We start from the raw sequence: 12,197 nt of genomic DNA on the forward strand, positions 1-12,197 counted from the left end.
AGTATAACAATTGCCTGGCAGTCATAGCTTTGTGTTAACTGTATGATTGCTGTTTGTGCTTTGTTTATACAAAAATCATGTTATTATAGTCCCCAGATAATCAGCATTTACTTCCAGCATTCAGAGCATAGGCAAGGTGGTGCCATACAGGCCAGCGATTTTGTTTAACGTTCCGCATTGCAGCATCTCAGCTGCCAGCACAAGGAGGTCGTGCTTACCTGGTATTACTCTGTGCGATGGAGATTAAGGTGATGACAGGTTACATTTTGTGATGCTTTAGGGAAATGTAACAAATTAAAGGGACATCATGAGGTGCCCAATATATTTTACAAGACACAATACTCACCCTGTCTCTGTTCTTATTCTTCCTGTATTTCAGCCTCACATGAGAGAAACCACATCGGCTTGTACTGAATACTACATGCAAAAAGAACGCTGAAGCATGAAACATCAGAAGGCAATATCATGTGCCAGTGCTGTACCAAGCCATAGCGAAGCCTAAGGCAGAAGGAGAAGTCAGTAATGCTGATACTGTCTTTATTTAAAATTTTGATATTTTGATATTTTATTAATTATAAATGTTTTGGCATTAATTTTGATTTTTAAAAATATCACACTAAAATATTATTTATCTTGACTACTAATTTTTTTAACACCCCCATAAAGTTTGTGCCTAGAACTAGTACCTCACCTTAGTTTTGACCTTGTCGTTAGAAAAGAGGTAATCTACTTAACAGCCAAGAAAAGAAGAAAACTTGAAAAGGCTGAGTTAATGTCACTGCATATTGAGCAAAAATTTAAAAAAATGACAAGTTGGGTTTTCATGAATTGGAAATCAAAGCTAATCGAGTGTGGATGTTTCGCTGATTCTTGAAGCTACAGTGAGCAGAGAAAATGCTTTGAGCTCTTTCTCGAAAGGCTCGTCTGTGTCTTAACTTAAAATCATCTTAGAAAAGATTTTGTCACTATCTGACTTTATAAGGTTAGTTTATTTGGGTTTTCTTCATCTTAATAGGTCTTCTATATAATAATTTGCCACTTTTATCAAAGTTGAACTTTTAGTGCACATGATTTAAAGGCTGAGAACTAACTGTGGTAGTTACTGAAAGTAGACATTTGTCCTAAACGGCAGGCAACGGGATTGCTGTAGGCTTACTTTTCTGTATCCTGGCAATTGTAACCTCCTTTTTCATTTTCATCTTGAGATGTTCCTTGGCACAAGCTTAGTTAGGAAGTTGAGTTCAGTGGAGAAAGCACAGGCTTCTGACTCACAGTTCACATGATCCTAGACAAGTTAACCTCTCAGTTCACTGAGTCTGTTTTCTCTTATGTTAAGTGGCAGGAGCAATATGTGACTAACACGCATACCTCATTGGGTTGTTTTCAAAATAATTCAAGTTGCTTTGTAAAATATGCACTACCATATTTATCATCACGGGTTGACCATAAATATACTAAGGTGTACATAGAAAACACTCATCCGGATTTATCTATGTGTAGTAAATTGTAATTAAGGAATATATATAGTAGCAATAAATACATAGTAATTTTATGTACCATCTCTCACCACCTCCTCTCTCTATTTAGTCAACAGAGATATAGATAGGCCCAATCAAGTATAGTCAATATACTGGCGTCAGTTTAGTAACCAAGCCACTCCTATCCCCTTACCTGGATTATTGCAATGGCCTCCTACCTGGTTGGCCTGGCTCCACTCTTGATATACACACCCCTTCTCCGCTCACCCCAGTCCTCACCCCTGCTTACAATTTCTCCTCAGCCTAGCAGCAAGAAAATGATTTTTAAATATAAGTCAAAACACATCACTCTTCTGCTCGAAACCCACCGATGGTTTACCATCTCACTCAGCATAAAAGTCAAATTTCTTACAATGGCCTGCAACACCCTCCAGAACCTTGTCTCTTACTACTTCTTCACATTCGTCTTCCGTCATCTCCCACTTGTTTCCTATGTTCTTGTCACACTGGCCCCCTCACTGTTCCTCGTCTCTGTCTTCTCCTTGGGCAATTTACTTAAGTCTCAGTGCCTCGGTTTCCTCACCTAGAAAATGGGCATAATAATAGTAAGAACCTCAGAGGATTTTTGTTAGTATTAAATTAGTTAAAATACTTAGAACGATGCTTACACATATTATTAAAAATATTTAATATTACATTATCATAATTTTTGTTACCTTCACCTGATTTTTTCAAAGTCTCTAATGATTTGACCGCTGAACTGACAAAAATCTCTAAGAGGGTCATGGTGCTTTGTTCCTTATTCGTTTGTAGCATCTTTAAGATCCCCTCTGCAGAGAAATAAACTCAGAAACTTCAAATACTAGAGCGTTTCCTTGGCCCTTGCTGCAATGTCTTATGGGCTTGTGGTTTTCCCTGAATTCTCCTTTCTTTATTCTTTGTCTGGGAGTTGTTTTCTGTTTTTCTATTCTCTCTTGTGTCCTTTCTGTCCATTTCAGTTTAATGTCATTTTCCATTTTGACTTCATATTCATAATCCAATTTTCCCCTACATTGGTCCTGTGCCTTCTACTCTCTGTCTTCAATTCTTTCCACAATTTTCGCTATGCTTTCTTTGCTCTCTCAGGTGGGAGCAAGGGCACATGTATTTAACCTCTCTGGAAATCCTGTTTTAATAGGAGAAGACTGGCTTTCTGGCAGTACTAAAAAATAGAGTAATTCCTTGAAGGAATGCATAATGGGGCCAGATAGTCATCCAGTAAGTAGAACTTGGATACTAGGTAGAGATGTGGTCACAAGGAAAACAAAGACTCACTCACCTGGTCCACGGTCCTGGGTCAGAATGAGTCCAGCAGCAAGGCTGACTTGATTATAAGCTTCAAACCACAGATCCATCCATCCTTATGTTTTCTCAGCCTGAGAGGGAGACCAGAGTTTAGGTAGGAACTAAGGCTGCAGGTAGCATGAAAGCATCCCCAAGTGTGGGACAGGCAGACTTGGGAAGGGAGAGAGTGCTCATAGGGACAAGGTGGGAGCAATGAGCCAGTGCCTTCACTCATTATACTGACCATATTTTAAATAGGAAATACAGAGCTATCTTATTCAATTTGTATTTTTTGAAGGAGTTTAAATTTAATAAGTGTGATACTCAAATCTCCATTCGATTTTTCAAAAGCACAATGAAGTGGGAAGTAGCCTCCTCAGTGACTCGGACCTTTAGGAAGCCAATGGTTTGGATCAAAATACTTTTACCAAGGCCCCAGCAACAGCCTGTATCAATACAATTATAAGGACAGGAAAAGCAATTCAGAGGAAAGAGCATGACCTGGGGACAGGTCTTACAAATCAAATGAAGTGAGAGTGAAATTTGCAGTATTTAAGGAACTGATCTTTGCTGCTTCTGCTCATTGAGCCAGGCTTCAGTTTTCTTGTTCTAACAACAGACATAGTGATTACCTCAAGGGTTGCTGTAGGAATTAGATGAGAGAATATAGGGAATGTCTTTACTATAAAGTCCAGCCCATGGATGAATTCCTATATGAGTTTTCTATTGATGTGTAACAGATTACCATAAACTTGGTGGCTTAAAATAACAGACATTTACTGTCTCACAATTCTGCAAGTCAGAATTCCAGGCATGCGTGGATGATTTCTTTGTTCAGGGTCTCACGAAGCTGAAGTCAAGGCATCAGCTGGCTGTATTTGCCTCTAGACTTGACTAGGGGGGACTTGCTTTCCAAGCTCATTCCAGTTGTTTGTGGAATTCAGTTCCTTGCTAGCTTCAGCTGGGGATTGTATGCAGCAACTAGAGGCCACTCGCAAGTCCTTATGACAAGTTCCCTTTCGTACTCAAAGGCCACAATAGAGAATCCTCCTCGAGTAGAATCTCTCTCACACTTTCAATCTCTATGACTTTAGAAACGGCTCACCTGATTAGATCAGGGCCACTAGAATAATCTCCATTCTAGTGAACTCAAAGTGAACTGATTAGTAACCTAATTACAAGACAGATATCCTATCATATTCATAGGTCCCACACTCAATGGAAAGGATTTATACAAGGCACATATAGGGAAGTAGGGGTGGGAATCTTGGCAGCCATGTTAGAATTCTGCCTACAACAGTGCCCATTAAATGATGGTTATTGTTTTTTGTTAATGAGGCATAAATTAAGTATACTCTCCAGGTGGGGACAAAACTTCTAGTCAATAAGAATTCCATATTGTATAGTGACGTATTCCATAGAAGTAAAATACGTTAACAGATTCTCATAGATAAGGACACCTAGAAAAATTAAGGGGATTAGGACTTCTAAACTTTGAGGTCTGAGAGGCGACTTAATGATGACTCCACAACCATAGGTGAAATCATGTTTGGCTTCAAATCCACTGGGGGTAGATTTGGACAAAACATTTAAACTAGAGTACCCCATTACGGGATTATCTGAAGAGAAGGATAAAGCTAGCTACAAAGATTGTAAAAGTAAATTTAGTTGCCAAGGGGCTTGTTCAGTCTCTGTGTCTGGAAATCTTTTAAATAAGGCAAAGTATTCTGTATTTGAGGTGGTTGGGATCCAGTCCAGCCTGAAGCAAGGGGGAGACTAAGTGTTGTTTCATTCCTTCCAGCCCTATGACTCTGTGCCTAAGGGGACAACACGCCTATTGAATCAGTGCTCTCCCAGGATCCATCACAAATTGGACTGTATCTGTGAGAAAGAATAAGGCTAAGTCAGGATTCCTTGATTTAGACCAGTTAGTGTAAACACTGAAAAGCCTGTGTACTGCCAACATCGCTTTTGGCAGCAATAACAGAAGAAAGAGCTGTAATAGAGTAACAACAAAAATAACTTCTGGTCCTGACTTCCCCCCACATCCCCCAATGCCGTTTGGTGATATGAGGCTCAGAATTGCGCAGGACTTGGATGTTTTGCTCTCACATGTCATTGTTGTCTTGAACCTTTCCAGGCGTGTACAGAGCTCACTGCTCAGGAGATTAACTTTCCAAAGCCAAAATGCTTGACCAACTTGAAATCTATTTGTGGAATTTATTGTTATTTTCATCATTGAACCATGAAAAATAAATTCAACAAATAGAGCCCTAATAGCCTCGCCCATCTTGAAATATCTCTAACTTCTTAAAGTGTCCAAGGGTTAGAGAGAGCTGGGAGATGTATCATTATCTTGGTCTATTTATATATATTCTTTTCCTTTTCATGTCTGGGATTTTTTCTTTCTGGGGCTTTTGACTTGAGAAAGCACAATTGTTCTGATTACTGTCAGTTTTTCTGACTAATGTGGTTTTCTCACCAGAAGTCTTGAACAGTTTTCTTTTTAACTTGATAGCAAAGAGAAATTATGATAGTTTCTTTTGACATCACTTAGACCAAAAACAAAAAAATTCATAAAACCAGCATAGTAAGAAGACACTGTATATAAGGGACAAAACAACTATGGTTTGAGGGGGCAGGGGGCAGTGGATAAAGAACTTAATGTATTCCTCCTGAGAATTTTCAGTATTTGGAAAATGAATGGCAACCCTTGGACGAATTTTGAGAATCATCTTGAAAAGGAACTTATAGTCATTTCATAAATAAGGTCAATGCAGAAGATGAGAGCATATTTATGTATATTCTTTTTAATTGAAGTGTAGTTGACATATAACATTATATTAGTTTCAGGGGTACAACATGAGTCAATATTTGTATATATTGCAAAATGGTCACCACAATAAGTCTAGTTAACATCTGTCACCATACATAGTTATAAAAATTTTTTCTTGTGACAAGAACTTTGAAGATCTACTCTCTTAACAACTTTCAAATATGCAATACATCATTATTAGGTATAGCCACCATGCTGTACATTATATCCCCATGACTTATTTATTTTGTAACTGGATTTTGTACCTTTTGATCCCCTTTACCCATTTCACTCACCTTCTTATCCCCTGCCTCTGGCAACCACCAATGTGATCTCCGTATCTGTGAACTTGGTGTTTTGGGTTATTTTAGATTCCAAATATAAGTGAGATCATATGGCATTTGTCTTTCTCCATGTTCTTGATTCTAGTGAGGTACATGATTTTCTCCTCCAACTGAAAATTCAAATATCTGATATTGAACTTCAACAAGCATTTATGACTTCAACGTTGATCTACTTATAGAGCTAAAAGAATATTCTAAGAAACATCGTCCCTGCCTTTAAGTAACTCATTAAAGAGTTAAAGACAATGGAACATTAATGTGAACATGCTAGTCAGTAAGAACTTGTGAGCACTGAAGAAAAGGCTCTGGATAAATGATCCAACAACAAAAGAAGGATTGTGCATATACCTCGGATGAATGATTGACTGGGTGTTCTGGGAATACATCTTTTGGACAGTGAGTCCAAAAGAGAAAATAACTAATATTGGTAAAACATCTATAGCCTGTAAAATCTCTTTTACTTAGATCATCCCACTTAATGGAAGGATGGTGGAGAGAACAAATGTTATTGAGAGTTGGTGATATACAGACACATTGTGAGGCTCTTTTCAGGTACCATCTCAGGGACCATAAGTTTCTCACATTGATCCTGTAAAGAGGGATGTTACCTTGGTTTTAAGGATAATCTCCCAGAGCCTCAAAGTCTTTAAGTGATTATCGCTCTGATTACTATTGTTGCATAAGAATTTGGCCCCAAATTTAGGAGTTTAAAACAACTTTTTTCTTTCTCTCTCAAGATTTGTTGGTCAGGAATTTGGAAAGAGTTTGACTAGGCAGTCCCCACTTAGTCCCTCACGTGGTAGCAGCCAGATGTCAGTGGGGCTTCAGTCCTTTGAAGGCTACGCTGGGCCGGACTTCCCAGAAGGCTCACTCATGTCTAGCAGAGGCTCCTGGCTGTCAGCTGGGAGCTCAGAGGGGCCTGTTGAACAGAACATCTACATATAGCCTCTCCAGTATGGTGGTCTCAAGATAACCAGACTTCTTACATGATGGCTGGCTTCCCAGAATGAGTGTTCCACAGGACCAGGGAGAAGATCCATGACCCTTTCCAACTAGCCTCAGGAATCACTAGCATCATTTCTGTCATACTCTATTGGTTTAAGCAATCAGAGGCCACCAAGACTCCAAAGAAGGGGATATAAACCCTACCTTTTGATGAAAGGAATGTCAAAATACGTGGGGGCCATGTTTTAAAATTACCATGTGACGTTAGTGTCGTTGAGCCGAGTTTGACTTCTAGTGACCCTGTGTACAGCAGAGCAGAACCCTGCCTAGTCTTTGTGCGCCATCCTCTCATCCTCTGGTGCTATGTCAGACAATGCTGTGCTGCTATTCATAATGTTTTCTGGCTTCTTTTTTAAAATTATTTTATCAAGGTCACATTGGTTTATAACATTGTGTAATTTCAGGTGTATGTAATTATGTTTCAGTTTCTGTACAGACTGCATTGTGCTCACCACCAATAGTCTAGTTTTTATCCGTCCCCATATGTATGTGTCCCTTTACCCTATCCACCCTCCCACCCACTTCCCCTCTGGTAACCACTAATCTGTTCTCCTTATCCGTGTGTCAATCTTCCACATATGAGAGAAAGCATACAGCGTTTGTCTTTTTCTATCTAGCTTATTTTGCTTAACATGATACGTTCAAGGGCCATTCATATTGTTTCAAGTAGGATGATTTTGTCTTTTTTTTTTTTTTTTTGAGGAATATTAGCCCTGAGCTAACCACTGCCAGTCCTCCTCTTTTTCTGCTGAGGAAGCCTGGCACTGAGCTAACATCCGTGCCCATCTTCCTCCACTTTATATGTGGGACACCTACCACAGCATGGTGTGCCAAGCGGTGCGGTGTCCGCACCCGGGATCTGAAACGGCAAACCCCGGGCCAATGAGAAGCGGAACGTGCAAACTTAACCGCTGCGCCACCAGGCCAGCCTCTGATTTTGTCTTTTTTTATGGCTGAGTAGTAGTGCATCGAATATATATACCACATCTTCTTTATCCATAAGGTTTTCACTGCCAATCTTTTCAGAAGCGGGCAGCCAGGTCCTTCTTCCTAGTCTGTCTTAGTCTGGAAGCTCCGCTGAAACTTGCCCACCTTGGATGACCCTGCTGGTATTTGAAATACCAGTAGCTTAGCTTTCAGCATCACAACAACACACATCCACCACAGGATGACAATCGACTCATGACAGACAGATGGTGTGGTTCCCTGACGGGGAAACAAACCTGAGCCGTGGTGGTAAGAGCATCAGAGTTAACCACTAGGCCACTGGGACTGGATAAATTTATCATACTTGTTCAAAAACAGCTAGTAAGAGCCCACCAAAAATTATTTTAAACAACAAAACCTCTGATCACAATTTGGGGTGTATAGCGAAGAAGTTTGTTAATTTGCAAATGACAGAAAATTAATGCTAGTGAGGTTAAGACTAAAAGAGATTATAGGTCTATGAATCAGATCACAGGAAAAGGCAGGATGAATCTGGCTTTAGTCGAGAGTGATACCAGGTGCCGCTGTGGGAGCTTTATCCTTAAACCACATCTGCTTCTGTCTACGTGTTGGCTGCTTGTTGTGCACTGTACACCACTATCTTCACAATGCTCCTAGAACCAGCTGATGCCCCCCAGAAGGAAGGGACTCCTGCTCCTTGGTTCAAATTTGATGTATTGTAGGGAATGATTTGGATACTCAGTTTTTGTCACATATACACACCTGTTCAATCCCGATAGCATATTCTAATTGAGTCATGTGGTTAGGACAATCATTACTAGAAGATCAAGAGGTGGATGGAATGGGAGGAATAATAGTGAAAAAATGTTCACTGTATAGGAATCAAGAAAGTTTACAGCAATAAGCGAGTTACCAGCTTCTTCTGTTGAGAACTCCTTTGGGAAACTTCTGCAAACCCTGCACAGAAAGGAATCAGTCTTTAGCTCTCGGCAAACTTTTTGCTGTCCGAAGAATCCATGGGAAACTAAGTGAAACGCTATTTGATTTAGCTGATAGAGTAATGAGCCAGAAGTCAGAGCTGACACACACACGTCTTCATCTATATATTGCTTACCAAGTGTTTCCATGTCATTGTCTCACTTACATGTAATTATCCACACAACAGCTAAGTGTTATAGGGCAGGTTTTTATCTTCTCTTTGCAGATAAGAAACCTGAGGGCAAGGAATTTTAAGTGACTTAATCCCAGTTACATAGGGAATAAACGGTAGAACAAGGACGTAAACTCAGATTCCCCTCCTAGTCCAGTATACTTTCCAGATTCTTCTGATGTAGAACTTCAGGTTCCTTAATGGCATGATAGATGGGAAAGGTGTCCTCTACTGGGGAGCCGAACCACTCCACTACTTAATCTTGGAGTAGCTGCCAATTGGAACATTTTGGCTTCTATAGACTAAATTAAACCTGCTGTTTTCATGAATGCAATTTATAATAGTAAATTTCTCTTGCCAAGATTATCCTACTCATACATGTCATCTCTTTTCATAGACACTGTTGATGGCCTCCCACTACACACAGGATAGTGTCGAAACTCCTTAGCAAGGTTTACAAAGTCCATCATCTGATTATAACCCACTGTCAAGCTTGTTCCCTTATCCTCACCTCACACTCTTCAACAGACCAACCACAGAATCTAACACCTCAGGAGAAGCTCAAGCCTTTCTCTATATACCCTGCTGAACTGGTCAACTCTACTGCTTAGGAAAAAGGCCTCTATGTAAGTCAACAATAGACTTACCATATTTGGTCAGTTGGGTTCCATGGCAAGGTGAGGAACTGGGTTTGGACAGACCACAAGAGTTATGTGTAGCTCCTGAAGTCAGATGTGGTTGGCTCAGGGCCATTTGGTAGGTTCAAAGATCTTGGGCTAAAAGTGAAAACAAGAGGTCCTCAAAATTTTCTATTCTCCAATTGAGAAACAAACTCTAACAATAGACTTCCAGGAGAAACATTGGACACCATGCTTTGGGAAAGATCCTCTGGTAGAAAGAATAAGGATTTTATTATTACAACTGAGGGCAATGCTTTCTTGCAGATTCCCTTACCTTCCCTTCTATTTTTTGTTCACATTTGACTGAGGTGATAAGATATGCCTAGGATGCCTTCTCCCTAGAACAGTCACCTGGAAAGCCTAATAGGACCAGAATAGACTCTAGGGGAGAAGGAATGGAGAACACATCTTAGGCCAGCTTTCTCTAGGTCTCACAGAAAAAAATCAATAAATAAGCTTTTCTTTATCCATTTCTTTGCCTTTTATTTCCTCACTGAAATAGTCGTAAGGTCCAGAGGACCAAGGTCAGAGTATAAGCCTGAAGGAAAGAGCCTAAGTTGAGGTCATTCAGTCTGCCTCTAGTTATAGACCGTGCTAAAGGGCAAAAGGAGTCCCATAGGCTGTTTGCAAACAGAAGAGTTTACCAGGTTTGGGAACCAGAGAGGGTGTTAAGGGCCAGTATAGAGCTAGAAATCAAACAAGTTCTTTCACTTCTGAATGTCCTATGTACACAAATGTTTCTCTGGAAAAGGTACAATCAGTTGGATTTAGAAAAAAGAAAATGCAACACAGAAGGATTCAATGGTTTTGATTCATTGAGTGTTAATGATTCCAGATACTTGATGCTTCAGTGGGGGGTCTGGAATACACTCCCCAACTGATTTAAGGCACCTTTGTATGTGTGTGGCTCATATACGTTTGTTGAATATATGAATCAACAAATATCAAATAAATAAAATGCATTAGCTTCAACTTCTCTTTGCCCGGTTCCCAAGAATACCATATTTGGTGAGTTGGGTTCCATGGCAAGGTGAGGAACTGGGTTTGGACAGACCACAAGAGTTATGTGTAGCTCCTGAAGTCAGATGCGGTTGGCTCAGGGCCATTTGGTAGGTTCAAAGATCTTGTGCTAAAAGTGAAAACAAGAGGTCCTCAAAATTTTCTATTCTCCAATTGAGAAACAAACTCTAAGAAACTTTATTTGCTTGTGAAAACACAATGAAAAGAACATCTAACCACTTTTGCTTCCATAGGTAGTATAAAAATATAGGCTATGTATTATTTTCCTTTTGAAAGATTTCTTAAGAATCAAACGATTGAAAAGTTATTGATGGTAACTTTGATATAAACATAACTGTCATTGAGGATTTCTTGAACTGAAGTGATTTTTTAAAATTTTAATCCATGAATCCATAAGAGTTTTGGTTTGGTTAACATAAGCCTGACTATTACCTGCCAAATTAAGTATGAAGTTTTCCTTAGGTGTTCCAAGTCTCTCTTTTCTGCAGTACTTTTCTTCTCATTTCCTTTTTCTGTTACTACAGGCCCATCCTTCACTGGGAAGACACCATCCCAATAAAATTCATACACAGAAATGATGATGATGACACTGATAGTACCTACTATTTATTGAATGCTACCACTGACATGTTATCTACTCAATGCTTGTTATGAGCCAGGTCAGGCTTTATGTGAATTATTTCATTTAATCCTTTATACTCTATGAGATTGATACTGTATTTTCCCATTTTACAGATGATAAAACTGACACTCTCAGATGGAAATAATTTGTAAGAAGTTTCACAGCTGGTGAATGATTGAGCTGAGATTGTCTCCTATCTGACTCTTGAGTGCATTTCCTTTATTATTCCAGTAAGTGTAATAGAGTGCTGCTAAATCAACCTACCACCTATCCTTGTAGTACTTTCATTTTAAAAGAGGAGCAGCAGAAGAAAGTAGTGCTTAATAGAAAGTTATGAGTTAGACTTAGTGTGTCTCCTAGCATAAGTAATAGGTCAATGCAGAAAATATTTTCAAGTTGCTGAAAAACGGCGTCCCAGAATCTCTCAAATCACAAATGACACCACGTAGAGAAATTTTCTGCGCTTTCTGTGACTGAAATGGGGATTAGGAAACCCAAATGATAGCACCAGTTATGCTATTACCTAGCTCTAGGATTCAAGTTTCTGATCTGTAAAATGAGGAAGGGAGACTAGATCATCCTTTGGGATTGTTCCAGCCCCAACACCCATTTTCAAAGGATTGATTATGTATTGAATGAGTATAGTGAACCTATCTTAGGGCAGTTTGAGAATCCTAAAATCCTAGTTTCCTCTGCTTTCATAACTCCAGTTTCTTGGGCCTTATATAAGTCTTCTCTGAGGTGAAAGATGGCCTGTAAAAAACAGTGAAGGCAATTCTTCACTGAATGTCATTACAGCATTACAGCCCTGA

General features: G+C 39.5%; 2 long non-coding RNA genes across 2 annotated transcripts in view; one reads left to right on the top strand and one right to left on the bottom strand.

Annotated features, from left to right (window-relative positions):
- Positions 1-1,551, top strand: part of LOC138924963 (uncharacterized) — a 189,401-nt gene extending 187,850 nt beyond the window's left edge. The window contains exon 6 of the long non-coding RNA XR_011440437.1: positions 380-1,551. This is a non-coding gene — a long non-coding RNA (uncharacterized lncRNA). The remainder of the gene's footprint in view (positions 1-379) is intronic.
- On the bottom strand, positions 1,425-6,070 carry LOC138924965 (uncharacterized). The gene is made up of 3 exons (XR_011440439.1): positions 5,913-6,070; positions 2,797-2,893; positions 1,425-2,061 (listed from the first exon to the last, which is right to left on the bottom strand). It is a non-coding gene; the product is annotated as an uncharacterized lncRNA (long non-coding RNA).
- Between the last annotated feature and the right edge of the window lie 6,127 nt (positions 6,071-12,197).

The sequence above is a fragment of the Equus caballus genome, chromosome 7 (assembly GCF_041296265.1).
Source record: "Equus caballus isolate H_3958 breed thoroughbred chromosome 7, TB-T2T, whole genome shotgun sequence".
Lineage (NCBI taxonomy): Eukaryota > Metazoa > Chordata > Mammalia > Perissodactyla > Equidae > Equus > Equus caballus.